General features: G+C 51.1%; 1 protein-coding gene across 2 annotated transcripts in view; it reads right to left on the bottom strand.

The window, feature by feature from the left end:
- The window catches only part of MBD5 (methyl-CpG binding domain protein 5), a 67,058-nt gene that overhangs the window by 43,723 nt on the left and 4,404 nt on the right, over positions 1-18,931 (bottom strand). The window contains exon 1 of one of the 2 annotated variants that reach the window (XM_066575188.1): positions 4,469-4,500. The exons of the other annotated variant lie outside the window; for it this stretch is intronic. The gene's annotated coding sequence lies outside the window, so the exon portion shown is untranslated. Of the gene's footprint in view, positions 1-4,468; positions 4,501-18,931 lie in introns of those variants that run through there. 2 annotated transcript variants of the gene reach the window in all.

Below are 18,931 nucleotides of genomic sequence, written 5' to 3'. Positions count from 1 at the left end.
GCCGGCGCGTCCGGACGCATCCGCCGTGCTGAAGAAAGAAGATCCAGCCGGCACGCAGGAGACCCGCGCTGGATCCGGACAAGTAAGAAAATGTATTTTCCTGTCCATGTCTGCGGGCGCGGGTTTATTCAGCAGTGGGCATGCTGCTTGATTAGCTACGTCACAAAAACGGACAATGGCTTCCTAAAAGGTTTTCTCTCACGGGGGAAAAAAGAAAACAAATTTTACATTATAGATATCCAAAATATTACCAATAAAAACTACAGCTCCCCACCCAAACACAAGCCGTCACAGAGCCATCGTATAGGACAGCCGGTGCCCCCTAGTGGTGGTACGAGGGACAACGACAGCTCAGCGATATGTTCAGGACATCCTGCAGCCACATGTGTTCCTCTCATGGCGGCTTCCAGCAGGATAATGCTCGGCCGCACACACAAGGGGGTCACAGGAGCCCCCACAACATTGTCACACCTTCAAGGCTGCCCGGTCACCAGATTTATCATCAATAGAACATGTATGGGACCATCTGGCATGCCAAACTTCGACTGGTGGCACAACAGGGTACTAGAGCCTCCCTGCCTCCCGTATCACATCTTGTATCCAAGCTAGAGGCATCCCAACAGGGTACTAGAGCCTCCCTGCCCACCCGTATCACATCTTGTATCCAAGCTAGAGGCATCCCAACAGGGTACTAGAGCCTCCATGCCCACCGTATCACATCTTGTATCCAAGCTAGAGGTGATACAACAGGGTACTAGAGCCTCCATGCCCACCGTATCACATCTTGTATCCAAGCTAGAGGCATCCCAACAGGGTACTAGAGCCTCCCTGCCCACCCGTATCACATCTTGTATCCAAGCTAGAGGCGGTACAACAGGGTACTGGAGCCTCCATGCCCGCCGTATCTTTCTCATCTATACTGCCATCTACCCCGGCTGAGCTGTGATGCTTCCCAATTAAATCAATGGGAAATGCGTGCAATCTTTTGACACGAGTGAAACGCACGCCTGAAAATCAGGGAATACTCTAAGTTAGACAATAGGTTGTATCCACCCCAAAATGGAGCCAATAACTACAAGACGTCTGCATACAGCCATGTCAGTAGAAACATAAAACAGTTATGGCTCCCAGAATGCATCAATGCAAAACAAATAGCCGCGCCCCGGGTATATAGAAGATCTAGAAAATATATATAATTCTTCTCCTTCCCCAAAAATCCCTGCCCCCATTAAAAGTGCTGACATGCCCAAAGTGTTCACTGACAACAGCCAGTCATTTAAATCAATATTTTTCCAGGAGGAACAACAGAGGAACACCAAAACAGAGGATTTAAAGCAACTGTTTTCAGAAAACATTTGAAACATTATGAGAGCGTGTCAAAAGTTTTGCTCTCCGGGAGCCCGGCTGCCGAGAACGGGGCAGGTGAAGCGCTAGCTGCAGGGGAGCCCAGAGACTTCAGCTGGTAAGTAGCGACCGCGCATGGGAGAGAGCTTCAGACTGCTAGAAGTATGAGGTCTCAGCACGTGGACCGCCCCCCCCCGCCCCCCGCCCCATCCCCCACTCGGATCAAAACTTCTGACACGTCTAATAACATGTCAAAATTTTGGGAAAGCTGTTACTTTCGGGTAGAAATCCTGCAGACGGGCGGGTTGGATCCGGCGGTGAGAATTCTCGCCGCGGGACCCGACCTGAGCGCCTGCAGAGAGGAGCGCGTACTCACCCACGCCCGGCGGCCCCGGCTCTTTCATGTGTCGGCCGCTGTGCAGCCGGCGCATGCGCAGACCGGAGCCGGCGGCCGGGCGAGTGACGTATCTGTGCGAGACTCTGCGAGCCCCGCACAAAAATAGGGCATGCCGCGGCTTGTTTACTGCGCGACTTTTCGCGCGGCCAAACCGCGGCCGTCTGCATAGGAGTGCGTATTGTAATGCACTCCTATGCAGGCTTTGAGCGGCGGAAATCCTGCGGGAAATACCACCGCGGGATTTCCGCCCGTGTGCAGGCGGCCTAATAAAGGTGGTAAAAATGAAAAAAACCCTGACTTTTTGCATGGAATACCCAATACCAACCCTACAGTGAAGCATCATACTGGGGGAGGGGGATGGAAAGCTAAATGGAGTACAGAGATAGGCCGCCTGCAGACGAGCGGGTTGGATCTGGCGGCGAGAATTCTCGCCGCGGGACCCGATCCCAGCGCCTGCAGTGACGAGCACGTACTCACCCGCGCCTGGCGGCCCCGGACCTTTCATGTGCCGGCTGCCGGCGCATGCGCAGACCAGAGCCGCCAGCTGCGTGAGTGACGTTTCTGTGCGAGGCTCTGCGAGCCCCGCACAAAAATAGGACATTCCAGCGGGTTGCTGCGCGACATTTCGCACGGCCGTCTGCATAGGATTGCGTTTGTTAACGCAATCCTATGCAGGCTTTGAGCGGCGGAAATCCCGTCGCGGGATTTCCGCTCGTCTGCAGGCGGCCATAATGAAAACCCTGACTTGAACCCAATGGGACGTCTCTGGAGAGACCTGAATATGGCTGTCCACAGACGGCCCCCATCCAAGCTGACAAGAGGGCAGAAAATCCCCAAATCCAGGGGTGCAAATTTGTGGCATCATCCCCAAGAAAACTGGAGTCACTGCCAGAAAGGTTTCTCTAAGTTCAGAGTCCGGGGTGTGAATACTTATGGCAGCGCTAAATGGGAGCGGTTTAAAAAAAAACAAAACATACCAAGATCTGTCCGGTTCTGTTGTCCCAGTTTTATGGTTTTATTCGTGTGGCCGGCGCTCACAGTGCGATATACACACCGCGATGCCATACTTGGTCCGCTCTCAGATTCAGCGATGCCAAGGATATATTTTTTTCATCGTTTAGATGGTTATGTGATAAAACAATGGGAGCGGCTTGTGGGAGCGCTTGTTTTTTTACATTTAATTTTGACTTGATTGCACATTTCTTTTAGTCTGCGTAGGTAACCTGAACTTGCAATTGTTTGATCGCTTCTATAATGCACAGAAATACTTCAGTATTGCGGTATATTGTATTTTTAACCCTCTCATATTAAGCCCTGCTACGGACCACAAGCCCAGGGCTACCCAGCCATCACATCACGGGGGACCAATGCTGCGTAGGAGGAAGACCCACCCATCCAGCTGACAGAGGTAGCGCCGATTGTTTAAAACGACTTCTCATCTTCGCATTTTTTGACTCCTGAGGTGGTGCAGCACCCGGAGGCCTGACCCCAAGCAACCTGGAGTCTTCCATTAATGAAGGGTTTCGGGGAGAATCTATCAAGACTGGTGTTTCATACGCCGGTCTAATGGCGCTTTCACACGGGACGATTATCGCCCCGTGTGAATGAATGCAACAACTGAACAACTGAATGAATAGTTCCTTCTACGTTCAGTATCAAGGGCAGCAGTTCCCTTTTGAACGCCTGTCTGCTAACTGCGAATGCAGCTACATGTGTTCCTCTCATGGCGGTTTCCAGCAGGATAATGCTCGGCCGCACACACAAGGGGGTCCCAGGAGCCCCCACAACATTGTCACACCATGACTGCCCGGCCACCAGATTTATCATCAATAGAACATGTATGGGACCATCTGGCATGCCAAACTTCGACTGGTGGCACAACAGGGCACTAGAGCCTCCATGCCCGCCGTATCTTTCTCATCTATACTGCCATCTACCCCAGCTGAGCTGTGATGCTTCCCAATTAAATCAATGGGAAATGCGTGCAATCTTTTGACACGAGTGAAACGCACGCCTGAAAATCACGGAATACTCTAAGTTAGACAATAGGTTGTATCCACCCCAAAATGGAGCCAATAACTACAAGACGTCTGCATACAGCCATGTCAATAGAAACATAAAACAGTTATGGCTCCCAGAATGCATCAATGCAAAACAAATAGCCGCGCCCCGGGTATATAGAAGATATAGAATATATATAATGCTTCTCCTTCCCCAAAAATCCCTGCCCCCAATAAAAGTGCTGACATGCCCAAAGTGTTCAGTGACAACAGCAAGTCATTTACAGCCATTTAAATCAATATTTTTCCAGGAGGAACAACAGAGGAACACCAAAACAGAGGATTTAAAGCAACTGTTTTCAGAAAACATTTGAAACATTATGAGAACGTGTCAAAAGTTTTGCTCTCCGGGAGCCCGGCTGCCGAGAACGGGGCAGGTGAAGCGCTAGCTGCAGGGGAGCCCAGAGACTTCAGCTGGTAAGTAGCGACCGCGCATGGAAGAGCGCTTCAGACTGCTTAGAAGTATGAGGTCTCAGCACGTGGACCCCCCCCCGCCCCCATCCCCCGCTCGGATCAAAACTTCTGACACGTCTAATAACATGTCAAAATTTTGGGAAAGCTGTTACTGTCGGGTAGAAATCCTGCAGACGGGCGGGTCGGATCCGGCGGTGAGCATTCTTGCCGCGGGACCCGACCTGAGCGCCTGCAGAGAGGAGCGCGTACTCACCTGCGCCCGGCGGCCCCGGCTCTTTCATGTGTCGGCCGCTGTGCAGCCGGCGCATGCGCAGACCGGAGCCGGCGGCCGGGCGAGTGACGTATCTGTGCGAGGCTCTGCGAGCCCCGCACAAAAATAGGGCATGCCGCGGCTTGTTTACTGCGCGACTTTTCGCGCGGCCAAACCGCGGCCGTCTGCATAGGAGTGCGTGTTGTAATGCACTCCTATGCGGGCTTTGAGCGGCGGAAATCCTGCGGGAAATACCACCGCGGGATTTCCGCCTGTGTGCAGGCAACCTAATAAAGTTGGTAAAAATGAAAAAAAAACCCTGACTTTTTGCATGGAATACCCAATACCAACCCTACAGTGAAGCATCATACTGGGGGAGGGGGGATGGAAAGCTGAATGGAGTACAGAGTTAGGCCGCCTGCAGACGAGCGGGTTGGATCTGGCGGCGAGAATTCTCGCCGCGGGACCCGATCCCAGCGCCTGCAGTGACGAGCGCGTACTCACCCGCGCCTGGCGGCCCCGGACCTTTCATGTGGCGGCTGCCGGGCAGCCGGCGCATGCGCAGATCGGAGCCGCCAGCTGCGTGAGTGACGTTTCTGTGCGAGGCTCTGCGAGCCCCGCACAAAAATAGGACATTCCAGCGGGTTGCTGCGCGACATTTCGCACGGCCGTCTGCATAGGATTGCGTTTGTTAACGCAATCCTATGCAGGCTTTGAGCGGCGGAAATCCCGTCGCGGGATTTCCGCTCGTCTGCAGGCGGCCATAATGAAAACCCTGACTTGAACCCAATGGGACGTCTCTGGAGAGACCTGAATATGGCTGTCCACAGACGGCCCCCATCCAAGCTGACAAGAGGGCAGAAAATCCCCAAATCCAGGGGTGCAAATTTGTGGCATCATCCCCAAGAAAACTGGAGTCACTGCCAGAAAGGTTTCTCTAAGTTCAGAGTCCGGGGTGTGAATACTTATGGCAGCGCTAAATGGGAGCGGTTTAAAAAAAAAAAACGTACAAAGATCTGTCCGGTTCTGTTGTCCCAGTTTTATGGTTTTATTCGTGTGGCCGGCGCTCACAGTGCGATATACACACCGCGATGCCATACTTGGTCCGCTCTCAGATTCAGCGATGCCAATGATATATTTTTTTCATCGTTTAGATGGTTATGTGGAAATACAATGGGAGCGGCTTGTGGGAGCGCTTGTTTTTTTACATTTAATTTTGACTTGATTGCACATTTCTTTTAGTCTCCGTAGGTAACCTGAACTTGCAATTGTTTGATCGCTTCTATAATGCACAGAAATACTTCAGTATTGCGGTATATTGTATTTTTAACCCTCTCATATTAAGCCCTGCTACGGACCACAAGCCCAGGGCTACCCAGCCATCACATCACGGGGGACCAATGCTGCGTAGGAGGAAGACCCACCCATCCAGCTGACAGAGGTAGCGCCGATTGTTTAAAACGACTTCTCATCTTCGCATTTTGTGACTCCTGAGGTGGTGCAGCACCCGGAGGCCTGACCCCAAGCAGCCTGGAGTCTTCCATTAATGAAGGGTTTCGGGGAGAATCTATCAAGACTGGTGTTTCATACGCCGGTCTAATGGCGCTTTCACACGGGACGATTATCGCCCCGTGTGAATGAATGCAACAACTGAACAACTGAATGAATAGTTCCTTCTACGTTCAGTATCAAGGGCAGCAGTTCCCTTTTGAACGCCTGTCTGCTAACTGTGAATGCAGCTACATGTGTTCCTCTCATGGCGGTTTCCAGCAGGATAATGGACGGCCGCACACACATGGGGGTCCCAGGAAGCCCCCACAACATTGTCACACCATGACTGCCCGGCCACCAGATTTATCATCAATAGAACATGTATGGGAAATCTGGCATGCCAAACTTCGACTGGTGGCACAACAGGGTACTAGAGCCTCCATGCCCGCCGTATCTTTCTCATCTATACTGCCATCTACCCCGGCTGAGCTGTGATGCTTCCCAATTAAATCAATGGGAAATGCGTGCAATCTTTTGACACGAGTGAAACGCACGCCTGAAAATCACGGAATACTCTAAGTTAGACAATAGGTTGTATCCACCCCAAAATGGAGCCAATAACTACAAGACGTCTGCATACAGCCATGTCAGTAGAAACATAACAGTTATGGCTCCCAGAATGCATCAATGCAAAACAAATAGCCGCGCCCCGGGTATATAGAAGATCTAGAATATATATAATTCTTCTCCTTCCCCAAAAATCCCTGCCCCCAATAAAAGTGCTGACATGCCCAAAGTGTTCAGTGACAACAGCCAGTCATTTACAGCCATTTAAATCAATATTTTTCCAGGAGGAACAACAGAGGAACACCAAAACAGAGGATTTAAAGCAACTGTTTTCAGAAAACATTTAAAACATCATGAGAACGTGTCAAAAGTTTTGCTCTCCGGGAGCCCGGCTGCCGAGAACGGGGCAGGTGAAGCGCTAGCTGCAGGGGAGCCCAGAGACTTCAGCTGGTAAGTAGCGACCGCGCATGGGAGAGCGCTTCAGGCTAGAAGTATGAGGTCTCAGCACGTGGACCCCCCCGCCCCCCCCCCCCATCCCCCGCTCGGATCAAAACTTCTGACACGTCTAATAACATGTCAAAATTTTGGGAAAGCTGTTACTTTCGGGTAGAAATCCTGCAGACGGGCGGGTCGGATCCGGCGGGGAGAATTCTCGCCGCGGGACCCGACCTGAGCGCCTGCAGAGAGGAGCGCGTACTCACCCACGCCCGGCGGCCCCGGCTCTTTCATGTGTCGGCCGCTGTGCAGCCGGCGCATGCGCAGACCGGAGCCGGCGGCCGGGCGAGTGACGTATCTGTGCGAGGCTCTGCGAGCCCCGCACAAAAATAGGTCATGCCGCGGCTTGTTTACTGCGCGACTTTTCGCGCGGCCAAAACGCGGCCGTCTGCATAGGAGTGCGTATTGTAATGCACTCCTATGCAGGCTTTGAGCGGCGGAAATCCTGCGGGAAATACCACCGCGGGATTTCCGCCCGTGTGCAGGCGGCCTAATAAAGTTGGTAAAAATGAAAAAAACCCTGACTTTTTGCATGGGATACCCAATACCAACCCTACAGTGAAGCATCATACTGGGGGAGGGGGATGGAAAGCTGAATGGAGTACAGAGTTAGGCCGCCTGCAGACGAGCGGGTTGGATCTGGCGGCGAGAATTCTCGCCGCGGGACCCGACCCGAGAGCCTGCAGGGACGAGCGCGTACTCACCCGCGCCTGGCGGCCCCGGCTCTTTCATGTGCCGGCTGCCGCGCAGCTGGTGCATGCACAGACCGGAGCCGGCGGCCGGGTGAGTGCGTGCCCCGCACAAAAATAGGACATGCCGCGCGAAATTTCACGCGGCCGTCTGCATAGGAGTGCGTATTGTAATGCACTCCTATGCAAACTTTTAGCGGCGGGATTTCCGCCCGTGTGCAGGCGGCCATAATGAAAACCCTGACTTGAACCCAATGGGACGTCTCTGGGGAGACCTGAATATGGCTGTCCACAGACGGCCCCCATCCAAGCTGACAGAGGGCAGAAAATCCCCAAATCCAGGGGTGCAAATTTGTGGCATCATCCCCAAGAAAACTGGAGTCACTGCCAGAAAGGTTTCTCTAAGTTCAGAGTCCGGGGTGTGAATACTTATGGCAGCGCTAAATGGGAGCGGTTTAAAAAAAAACAAAACATACCAAGATCTGTCCGGTTCTGTTGTCCCAGTTTTATGGTTTTATTCGTGTGGCCGGCGCTCACAGTGCGATATACACACCGCGATGCCATACTTGGTCCGCTCTCAGATTCAGCGATGCCAATGATATATTTTTTTCATCGTTTAGATGGTTATGTGGAAAAACAATGGGAGCGGCTTGTGGGAGCGCTTGTTTTTTTTTACATTTAATTTTGACTTGATTGCACATTTCTTTTAGTCTCCGTAGGTAACCTGAACTTGCAATTGTTTGATCGCTTCTATAATACACAGAAATACTTCAGTATTGCGGTATATTGTATTTTTAACCCTCTCATATTAAGCCCTGCTACGGACCACAAGCCCAGGGCTACCCAGCCATCACATCACGAGTGTTTCATACGCCGGTCTAATGGCGCTTTCACATGGGACGATTATCGCCCCGTGTGAATGAATGCAACAACTGAACAACTGAATGAATAGTTCCTTCTACGAGCCGTTCAGTATCAAGGGCAGCAGTTCCCTTTTGAACGCCTGTCTGCTAACTGTGAATGGAGGCGGGCGCGGGTGGAGAACACTCCATCCTGGCAGCGCTGTATTGCTGGCATCGATCACCGACTCCTGCGTCACCGAGATGAGCGTTGGGCATAATTTGCTTGTCCCGTGTAAACGCACAGGAAGGCCGACTTCGCACAACCGGGTTGGATCTGCATGGAGGATCCGGCAGCAGACACTGACTACCTAGCTGGTCGGTAAACGCGCGTACGTGTGGTTTCTGCATGGCATATGACCGCGGCGGCTCGCCGCCAGCCATGCGCACTAAAGATTTTTTTTCAATGTTTGTATGTTCGGCACCGTTGCTTAGCGATGATGCGGGTGCCTGTGGCCCATATACAACGTTGACTTCAATGGGGGCCGTCTGAGCCAAGTCCGCAGCGAGATAGAGCATGCTGAGAGTTTGCCTTCGCTCGCTGAATACATATTTCTTATCTGCGAATGTAAGCGAAAAGCGTTCAACGCATGCGATGTGCTGCGGATCCACCATGCGGACGCCGATCATGGATTCCACAATAGGAACCTGAGTGCGTTAAGCCGGCCTAAGAGGGCTATGCACAACACTTTTTAATGTGCATATAGTACAACCGCACGCACAAAAAAAAAAAAACGTATACAAACGCACGCGTGTCCATTTTTTTACCATTTATGTTAAAAGTAGAGCAATACGCCTCCATAGATTTGTGTCAGTTTTTACACAATGTATGTTTTTCACCAACATCCTTCTTTTGAAGTTTTTTTTTTTTTAGGTTTTTGAGGAAAACCGCCCAGGAAACGCGCAGCTCTGAGTTTCCACAGATTTTAGATTGGCTAATTCTTAAAAACTGAATGAACAAAAGACATTCAGCATTCGTATTCGTGCTGCACTTTTTTTGTGTGGGATAGAAAAGGGAACACAAACATCGGGGAGAATAAAGGGGGATTCCTCTCTCCGCTTTTCATGGCCGGGCTGGGAAATCCCGGAACGGCCGAGCTCCTCAGCGCAGCGCTCTTTGCATAGTTCCAGTTTAAAAGAGAATAGGATTTCCATCGCGCTCATTCACTACGCAAACAGCGCCGCGGCGTCCAGTTGTTGGGCAGAAACAGAGCGCTGAGCCGTGAAAAGCCAAGATGCGAAACCCCGTTAAATGTAGTCGGACGTTGGCACTTATGGGCTACATTGGATCAGTTAGAATCTACGGGGTGCTAGGCGGGGTGTTTATAAAAGGGGCTCTTCACGCCGTATCCTAAGGCTAGAGCAACAGTTGATCGGCGGGAGTCCGCTGCTTGGGGTCCGCGCTGGAAGCAGGTGGCGCTGTCAGTATTGCAGCAGCCCAGTTTGGTACTAGAGGCAGAGTTCCCGCTAAAACAAATAGGAGCTGCTCCTGCAGTGCCAATGTGGGCAGTGCCATCTGCTTCTACGGCTGTCTGCAGCAGGCCATGGAATCCCAAGTAGCGGACCCCCTCCGATCAACTACTGACGACCTATGGGTCATCAACAGTCAAAGCCCCAGAGATCCCTTTTAACAGTCCTTGGCCTTTCTTCCTCTTCATTCCAAGTCACTAATTGTCATCAAATGCGCTACAATCCTAGAAGGAAAGTCAAATCGCCAACGAGATCGAATGATGGCAGATAACGATCACATAGGGCTGAGGAGCTCCAGCATGAGACCACCCTCTATGGAGATCCGCGCGGCCCCCAGAACGCTCTACAGCACCCCCAGCCTCTTCTGGCGTCTGATGGATGGACGGACGGACGATGACACTGGAGCCATCGGGCAATTTTGCAAGTAAGTTTAGTTATAAGGCGACGGCGGAAGCAGCAGACGAGAAACCGAAGAGAAGAATCCTTGAAAGCACAAATCAAAAATTAAAGAGTCCCGAGGCAAAAAACCACAAAGGTGCCGACGGCCGACGCGCTTCACTCCATAGTGAAGGATGTAGAACTGTGAACAATCAGGAAAAAGAAAACACAGCGGGCCGGGCGGCTGTAATAAGGGGTATTCTAGGACATCTTTTAAACTTTTGCTATGGGTGGCCGATGGGCCCATCAATAGATCAGCTGAGCACAGGAGCCCCCCGACCCAGAGAGCAGCGGCATACCTGAGCCATGGACCTCCCCGATCACTGCTGACTACCTGTCCAGGTATAGACCACTAATAGGTACAACTGGACAATCCCTTTAACTCTGGATCATTTACTGCCATCATATGTACCTTTCAGTTGTGACTTGAATCGCTCTTTACCCGGGCCGGGCCACACCAACGGGTGGGATTTCCGCAGAAGACGACCTGCGATCATTCACGGAAAGTAATTGTGAATGACCACGGTTGCGAGCGTTTCTCCGCACGGATGTACGCTGTGCACAGCATATCGTCTTGCGCAGAAGAAGGATCTCTCTCTCCCCTCCAGCTTTTCTATTTTGCTTTGAAGTTGCAAGAGTTTCCGACGCTCATACGCTCTTATCCATTGACTTTGAAGTGGGCCATCCGCGCAAAATCCTCGCTAAAACAGAGCATGATGTGATTTCCCTTCCGCTCGCAGAATTCACAATTTCTACCCGTGAGTGTGACAAAAAAATGAATATCGAAAATACATGCATTTCAATACCCGCATTTTACCGTGGAACTTCTGCGCAGATGGCGATCGCAGATTCCACAATGAAATTTGTTCGCGAGAGCCCCCCTTTGGCATCGTGTACACAGACGGACCACAGACCTCTATGTGACACTACTGCACCTACTGTATATAGCATACAGGAACATATGGAGGGCCTGATCCTCACAGACCCGGAACGTTGCGGCAGCTTTCATCGGACGCCTCTTTATGGGAGCGCACTTCCTGGAGGAGAATAACTTCATAAGGGCTTATTCACACGGACAGGAATCTTGCGTGAGTTTTGTGCATTGCGAATCGCATGAATTTGAGCTGCATTCTGTTGGGTGGACTTCTTCACGAGTGATTTTTCCCCTTGCAGCGATGCAACGACAATTGTCCCGAGTCTCACTAGATGGCGGGAATCTGAACCATTTATCTGTCCGTGTAAAAGGGACCTGCGCTGGATCACACGGGGGCAGATTTACAAACTGCGACTAGTAGTCCGACGGAGCAGACTGACTGGAGAGCGTGAACAAGCGCTAGGTGTACCGGTCCTCGGGCCCCTTCTCTTCCCCTTGCTGTTGGGGTCCCCCAGGGCCCCCAGGGCTCGGGCCCCTCCTTTTCTCCATCTACCCAGCCCCCATCGGACAAACCATCAGTAGTTTTGGCCTCCAATACCACCTCTACGCTGATGACACCCAGCTATACACCTCTTCCCGTGACATCACAGCGCCGCTCCTACAGAACGCCACCGACTGTCTGTCCGCTGTCTCTAGCACCATGTCCTCTCTAAAACTGACCTGCTGGTATTTCCACCCTCCACTAACCGACCTCATCCTGACATCTCCGCTGCCTTGGGGGGGGGGGGGGGGGGGGGGGGTCATAACTCCTACATCCAATCTCTCGCCTGAATATGTCAGCTGCACCTCAAGAACATCGCAAGAATCCGCTCTTTTCTCACTGTGGACACGCTAAAAACGCTTACTGTCGCCCTCATCCACTCTCGGCTTGATTATTGCAACTCGTTGCTGATCGGCCTCCCCTGCACCAGACTCTACCCTCTCCAATCCATCCTGAATGCGGCAGCCAGGCTCATCTTCCTGTCCAGCCGCTACTCGGACGCCTCTGCCCTGTGCCAGTCACTGCACTGGCTGCCTGTTAAATACAGAATTCAATTTAGACTCGATAACCTTCATCCACAAAGCCCTCCACAGTGCAGCGCCCCCCTATATCGCCTCCCTCATCTCAATCCATCACCCAGCCCGGGCTCTCCGCTCTGCTAATGAAACCAGACTGAGCGCCCCTTTAATTAGAACCTCTCATTCCCTCCTCCAAGACTTCTCCAGAGCAGCACCGATCCTCTGGAACGCACTACCAAAGGTACCCGAGCAATCAGGGACTCGCAGAACTTCAGGCGTGCTCTAACAACGCACCTCTTCAGGGAGGCATACCGCAAACCCTAAACAAACCCCTCTGTACTCCGCCTGATAACATGCTCCCTGACCTACTGACTGCAATCCCTGCCAGCCATCATAAACCGCTCCTGCAGTCACACCGTTTCTGCCGTCACACGGCTAAATGTCTGACCATTGTCTATGTGTATATCACCCCTCACTCTCCACCCGCCATACCGTGCACATCTCCAGCCCCTTTACCTTCTGTATCACCCCATTACTTGTAGTATGTAAGCTCGTTGGAGCAGGACCCGCACTCCTATTGTTTCCATCAGCTGATTACTATGTAACCGCGGTTCTGTAATGTTTGTCCTTTTGTCTTTCTGTATCCCCTGTCTATGTAAGCGCTGCGGAATATGTTGGCGCTATACAAATAAAGATTATTATTATTATACCGCAGCGGCTCCTACTAGATCATAAGTCTAATGCGCCCTCAGATTGCCCAATTTAACTAAGTTGGCTTAGTTTTATGACTAAAATATAGACGCAGCCCTTTTCCCCCGTGAAGCGCCGCTCACTTTTTCAATCTTTGCTAGAAAAAAAAAGTGTCTAAAATACATCCTAAATGTGGTGCGAAGTACGGAGGACCGTTTCCTGGTGCAGGTCGCCCCCGTGAGTTTAGCATGTTCACCAATAAAGCATACACCCCCACAGCCTTGTGTTGCCAGCAGTCCGTCCTCCGGGCCTCCGCCATGTAAAGTACAGGGTGTTAGACCCAGATGAGGAAGAATTTGGGATGGGGTGGCTACAATATTTAAACCTGCAACGAGTCCCGCAAAAAAGAGAAAGGTGTATATAAGCTGGCCTAGAGGCGACGGACGCCGTTGTAAGGCCACCGCCACAGAGGCAGTCAGCGCTGCGGGATTTCCCTGTATTTGTATATCTGCCTGAGATGGAACTGCATGCAGGAGTGTAAAGATGGCAAAAGGGTTTATTTATTTAAACTTTTACTACTTTTTATTGTTTCTAGTAAGTTTTTTTTTTTCTAAACTTATTTTTACATTTCAGTTTTTTCATGCCCGCAGGGGACGTCAACTTACAATCTCATGCGGAAAGGCGGTTTGGGACCCCCCTATAACAGACTCGAGGAATTAAATGACGCTGTTAGAACTGAAAAAAAAAAAAATAATAATAGAAGTGGCGCGCACGCTGGAGGGAAACCATCAGCAGTTCCAACCAATGGCAGCTGAAGAATAAAAATAAAGCACAATACAACCCCGGATGTCCCCATACCGCACCCAATCCCCGCATGACACACCATAACCCGGCCTCTCCCCATGAGCAAGATGACGCACAGACCTGTCCGCATCATGTAACCATAGGCCGAGCCACGCACAGGCACAGACCAAGCCACGCACAGGCACAGACCAAGCCACGCACAGGCCATTTAGCCCTATTGTGGGTAGAACAGATTGGCTCTTCTGCCCACGCTCCGGTCCGCAGTCGAGCGGCACATCTGACATCTTCAGGAGACTCTGGATGACGGAGACATCATCTCCATGACTCAGAGAGAATGGCTGATTGCCGGAGCTCACTGGCGGCGGCAGAGCCCGTTTGGGTGGGATGAGCAGGGCGCAGGAAGTATTAAGAGTCCATTATAACACATTTGGCGCTGCAGCAAGCAAAGCTGAAAATTGCGCTCTACTTTTTATTCTCCAATTGCCGCTGGTTGAAGCGGCCCCAAATTGCTGACGGGTTCCTTTTAAAGGGGTTTTTCAAGTGTGAAACGTTTTCGAAAAGTAGCTGCAAACGTGTTTAACTAATAAAAGCAGCATTCAGTCACCCCCCGCGGTCCTACTGGTCTACAAACCGCTACTACCTGACTGCTGCAGCCGGAGGACATGGGGATCGAGCTCCTGGCAGCATGGCTCCCAGCACCTGAGCAGTGCCGCCATGAGAAACACATGTGACCACTATGACCTCTGATCGGCAACAGCCGCCAGCTAGTAGCTGCTTGCCAACAAAGGCCGGGAGAACCGCTGAAGAGGGGATGGGCAAGTATAGCCACTTTTATTAATTAAAACACTTTTTTGGTACAACCACATCCTTAAAGGGGTTGTCCACTTGTAAACCATTGATGGCCTGTCAATAGTAAATCGGTGAGGGTCTGCTACCTGGCCAATGTGCCTGTGCACTGAGCAGATTGCTGCAGGAAGCAGACAGATCCATTCCCACTGCAGTGGCCAGGCTTGCTATTGCAGGCAAAGTTCTCATTCACTTTAATGCCTGTAATACCAAGCCTAGCCACTGCAGTGGGAACGGAGCTGTCTGCTACTTGCAAAAATCTGTGCAGCGCACAAATTACACGAGCCTGCATAATCAGGGAGGGTGGAAGACTTCCACTGATCTACTACTGATGGCTTACCTTAAAATAATCTATCAGTCTACAACTGGACAAACCCTTTAAAATTCTGATGTATCAAAATAAAGCATTTATCCCACACGGCGAACACTGTCAGAAAAAAAACATTTTCTCCAAAACTGCACTTTTCTTGTAGTCACCGGTCTCCACGAAGAAATAAAGTTATGGTGGGCAGAAAAAGGAAGACTTTTATTTTTAAAGTAGTAGAAAAAACAAAAAAAACCACAACAACAAAAAGCGTAAATTTGGTTCTCATCGTAATGGTACTAACCCACAACACAGATGTCAGCCGTGTCGCAGTGCATGAGGCGGGAGAGCCGAAAAAAAAGCAAACGGCATCCTCGGGGGGCTCAGGCCCGGCGCGGGTACTAAGTCAATGCAGGATAGGTAACAATTTTTCCAATCTACTTTCTGTATCGGTTCACCATCTCTGCTTGCTGTCATGCACTTGTAACCTCCATTCATTTACTTCCAGTGGATAACAATCCGTTCGGGTCATGTGATGCGGCTCGTTGACCAGTAACTGCACTCACAGGTTTGGGGTTAAATGCATGTTTCCTGCCATTAAAAAGTTGCACATTTTTGTACAAGCAAAATTTGTGCCTTTTTTCAGCCCTTTACTACAAGTGGGTGGGACCTCAAAGGGGTGTGGCTTCACAGAAGGGGCGTGCCCTCACATTCACTGTAATTTACAACAGAATGTGGCGTGAATTATAGCCGACACCCCTGTGACCTCACAGCAGACGGAAGGTACAGTCGGACCAGCAGCACCCGTGACCTCACAGCAGACGGAAGGTACAGTCGGACCAGCAGCACCCCTGTGACCTCACAGTCGGACCAGCAGCACCCCCGTGACCTCATAGCTGGCGAGCGGATCGGCAGACACATCCAGTAGAATACGTGGCACTCACCTCCCAAACTTATCACCCCTCACTCCGGATCTGCCTTTGACATTTTATACACCAGTCTAAATTACTCCCCACATGTATATAATGTACGAAACCGCTCGTTATATCCACCCAGCAGTCCGCCATTTCTTTAAATCAATAAAACGCATGCCGGATTATCAGACGGTACTGCTAACTTCCAGGGTACTGAATAACTAGCTGAGGGCCGGCAAAGTCCTGGAGCATCAGACTCCGGACCGCCGGATGATATAGGAAATGCTCACCTGTGATCAGGGCAGCAAGAGAGACTCATCACAAGGTATGGCAGCATTAATACCCCTGGGGCAAAGTATCAGTGGGCCAGTTGTAACAATATCCTCCGGATTGGCCATCAATAGTAGATTTGTGGGGTTCACCACCCGGGACCCCCACTGATCAGCTGTTCTCTGGGTGCTGCACTTATACACTGAGTTAATGTCTGCATGAAGCAGACAGCTCCGTTCCCATTGCAGTGGCCAGGCTTGGTATTGCAGGCCAAGTTTCCACTCTAGTGGGGGGAAAAAATGAGTTCATTATGCAGCGCTCCCTCCAGTAGATACACAAGTCAGACAGTGTTATCTTAGTTAGTTCTTTCTATCCAAGACTCTCAGCCTCTTCCTCCTCAGATGGTCATGAGATGTTTCGTTCTGACCAGCTGATCTGCTTGGGGTTATGTGTTCAGTTTCTAGTCAGTTTCTCAGTCTGTGTGATGCGGTTACATGGATCTACCACAGAAATTGAGGAGGATACAGACACTCTTGTTAGGGCCTTCACGGCCTTGTGCAGCCGGCCTAAGAGTTATTGATAATAATCACACAGCTCCTGTCACACATGTGTAATAAAGGAGATCACAGCTCATCTTCCTGACTGGATACTTATGGGCTGTAGCTTATTTAGGAGAATATACAAGGTAAAGATAATTAACCTGTCCTCAGCAGGCAGAAATGGTATAACCTCAGGTATTGCTGTGCTGATGCATCATGGGATAGATGTGAAACTCAGTAAAAAAAAACCTCTCAAGATGGTAGCTGATAAGCATCAGACAGGGGGCTAAACTGCAGGAAAGCCTCTGGAATACACAGAGGAGACCCTCAAAGTGTAACAGGCATTCAGGTGAGGGAGGGATGAAAAAAAAAAAAAGTGAGGAAATATAAAGGCGAGGCAGTTGTACATCACAGCACCGCTCCATCCACCTGTAACAGGTCTGCCGCTACCCAATACCCACGGACGTGGTACGTCCCATACGGTCCGGGAACCAAACAGGACACGCAGGCTATAATGGGCGACATACCTGGACAGGAACATCAGCCCAAAGTAACAGATTGCTGAGGTCAGCATCCCGCCAGTACCCGGTGCTGCCTGCAGAGGGACCCGACGGCAACCCTGAAGGGGTCCCAATCATTTGTAAAGACGAGTAGCGCTGCTTACGGCACTTGCCAACACCAGACAGGAGGACGGAACGTGCTGGAAGCTCAGAGGACCAGGAGGAGCAGAACCCCAACGGGCCGTTCCTAAAGAGAACCCATCACCTCGAGCCCCACAGACTAACTCACGGAGCCGCCGCTGTGGTTTTTTTTAATACTCCCCGTTTCCCACCGCTGAAGTCCGTGCGCCGAAAAGCCGACTCTTCTCAGATGCCTGTGCGGGCGCTCCGCTGTACACGTCTATGGGGGCCGCGTAGGAAAAGTCAGATATTCAGCAGGCAGGCACCAAGAAGCGGCCGAGTATACAAATGCCATCACCGGGCTCCCCGTCACCTGCCCTAACAGCACACTACCTATTACGGTCCTGTAGGAGGCGACAGGTTCCCTTTAAACCCCATTGAGGCGCAACATAAAACACCGTCACGGACGCAGCGACGCATCACACAGAACGCTCAGAAGTCGCCGTCCACAGAAACTGCTGCAAGTCTGATATATTGTGAGCCGTAAAATCTGCGCTGGGTGAAATTACCGCTCTAAAGACGACCAATAATCCAGGCCCCCCCAAGCCCCCTACGGCCCAACCCACGGGCCCGATTAAACATTTTTGTGAATTTCACACAGCCCAGGTCGAAGAAGCGCCCGCAGTCGGCCATGTTTACAGCGGTGAATGCTCTGCAGCTATGGATTCGCTGCCGTTATTGTCGCCTCCAATGAAGTTTTCGGCAGTGAGCCAACAGTTTTTCTGTACCAAATCCACTGCTAGAGCGGACATACTGCGGATGGAAGTCCCATGGCGCCGGCGCGTAAATTTATACTGCGGATGGAAGTCCCATGGCGCCGGCGCGTAAATTTATACTGCGGATTTTTATTGCACGTTTCGCTCCTTCAGATGAGGAGACAAAATCTGCAACATGTGAATAAACCCCAAAAGGTCAACGGTGCGAACGCTGCAGCTCTGAGTGCTGGACGAATTTCTTCTGCATCTTCAATGGTTTAACCAGCAATACGGATCAGAATGGCGCGGACCGCGCTTTATGTCTCACGAGACCTGGAAAAAAAACCTCCCGTGTGAATTGGGACTTCTTCAGGTCCGTGAGCGGTCAGCTGTAGACTAGGACAGCGCACGGACTAGTAATAAGCCGTGCGCCTTCAGCCGCTTTCGTATGGATGAGAAAACTGCGCGAGATTTGTGCGTTGCGGGACGAACAAATAATAACCCTGTCCTTTCTAAATGGGATCCAACATGATTTTTTTCTGCATCGCTCATGTCCCATCTTTGGGCGGTCCCTCCGTAAGCCTCGCATCGCCCACTGTTTTCAATGGGGCTGGGAAAGCAAGCGCGGTGCCCGCGAGTGAGATGAGATGGCGAACACTCCGTGATTGACTGCCGTGACGGAGGAACGCTGGCTCCCTGAAGTGATTGGCGCGGTTTTAACACAAAACCGCCTGGCATCCGC

Source organism: Eleutherodactylus coqui, chromosome 8 (assembly GCF_035609145.1).
Source record: "Eleutherodactylus coqui strain aEleCoq1 chromosome 8, aEleCoq1.hap1, whole genome shotgun sequence".
Lineage (NCBI taxonomy): Eukaryota > Metazoa > Chordata > Amphibia > Anura > Eleutherodactylidae > Eleutherodactylus > Eleutherodactylus coqui.
The sequence above is the reverse complement of the archived record's forward strand: the minus strand, read 5'-3'. Positions and strand labels throughout refer to the sequence as shown.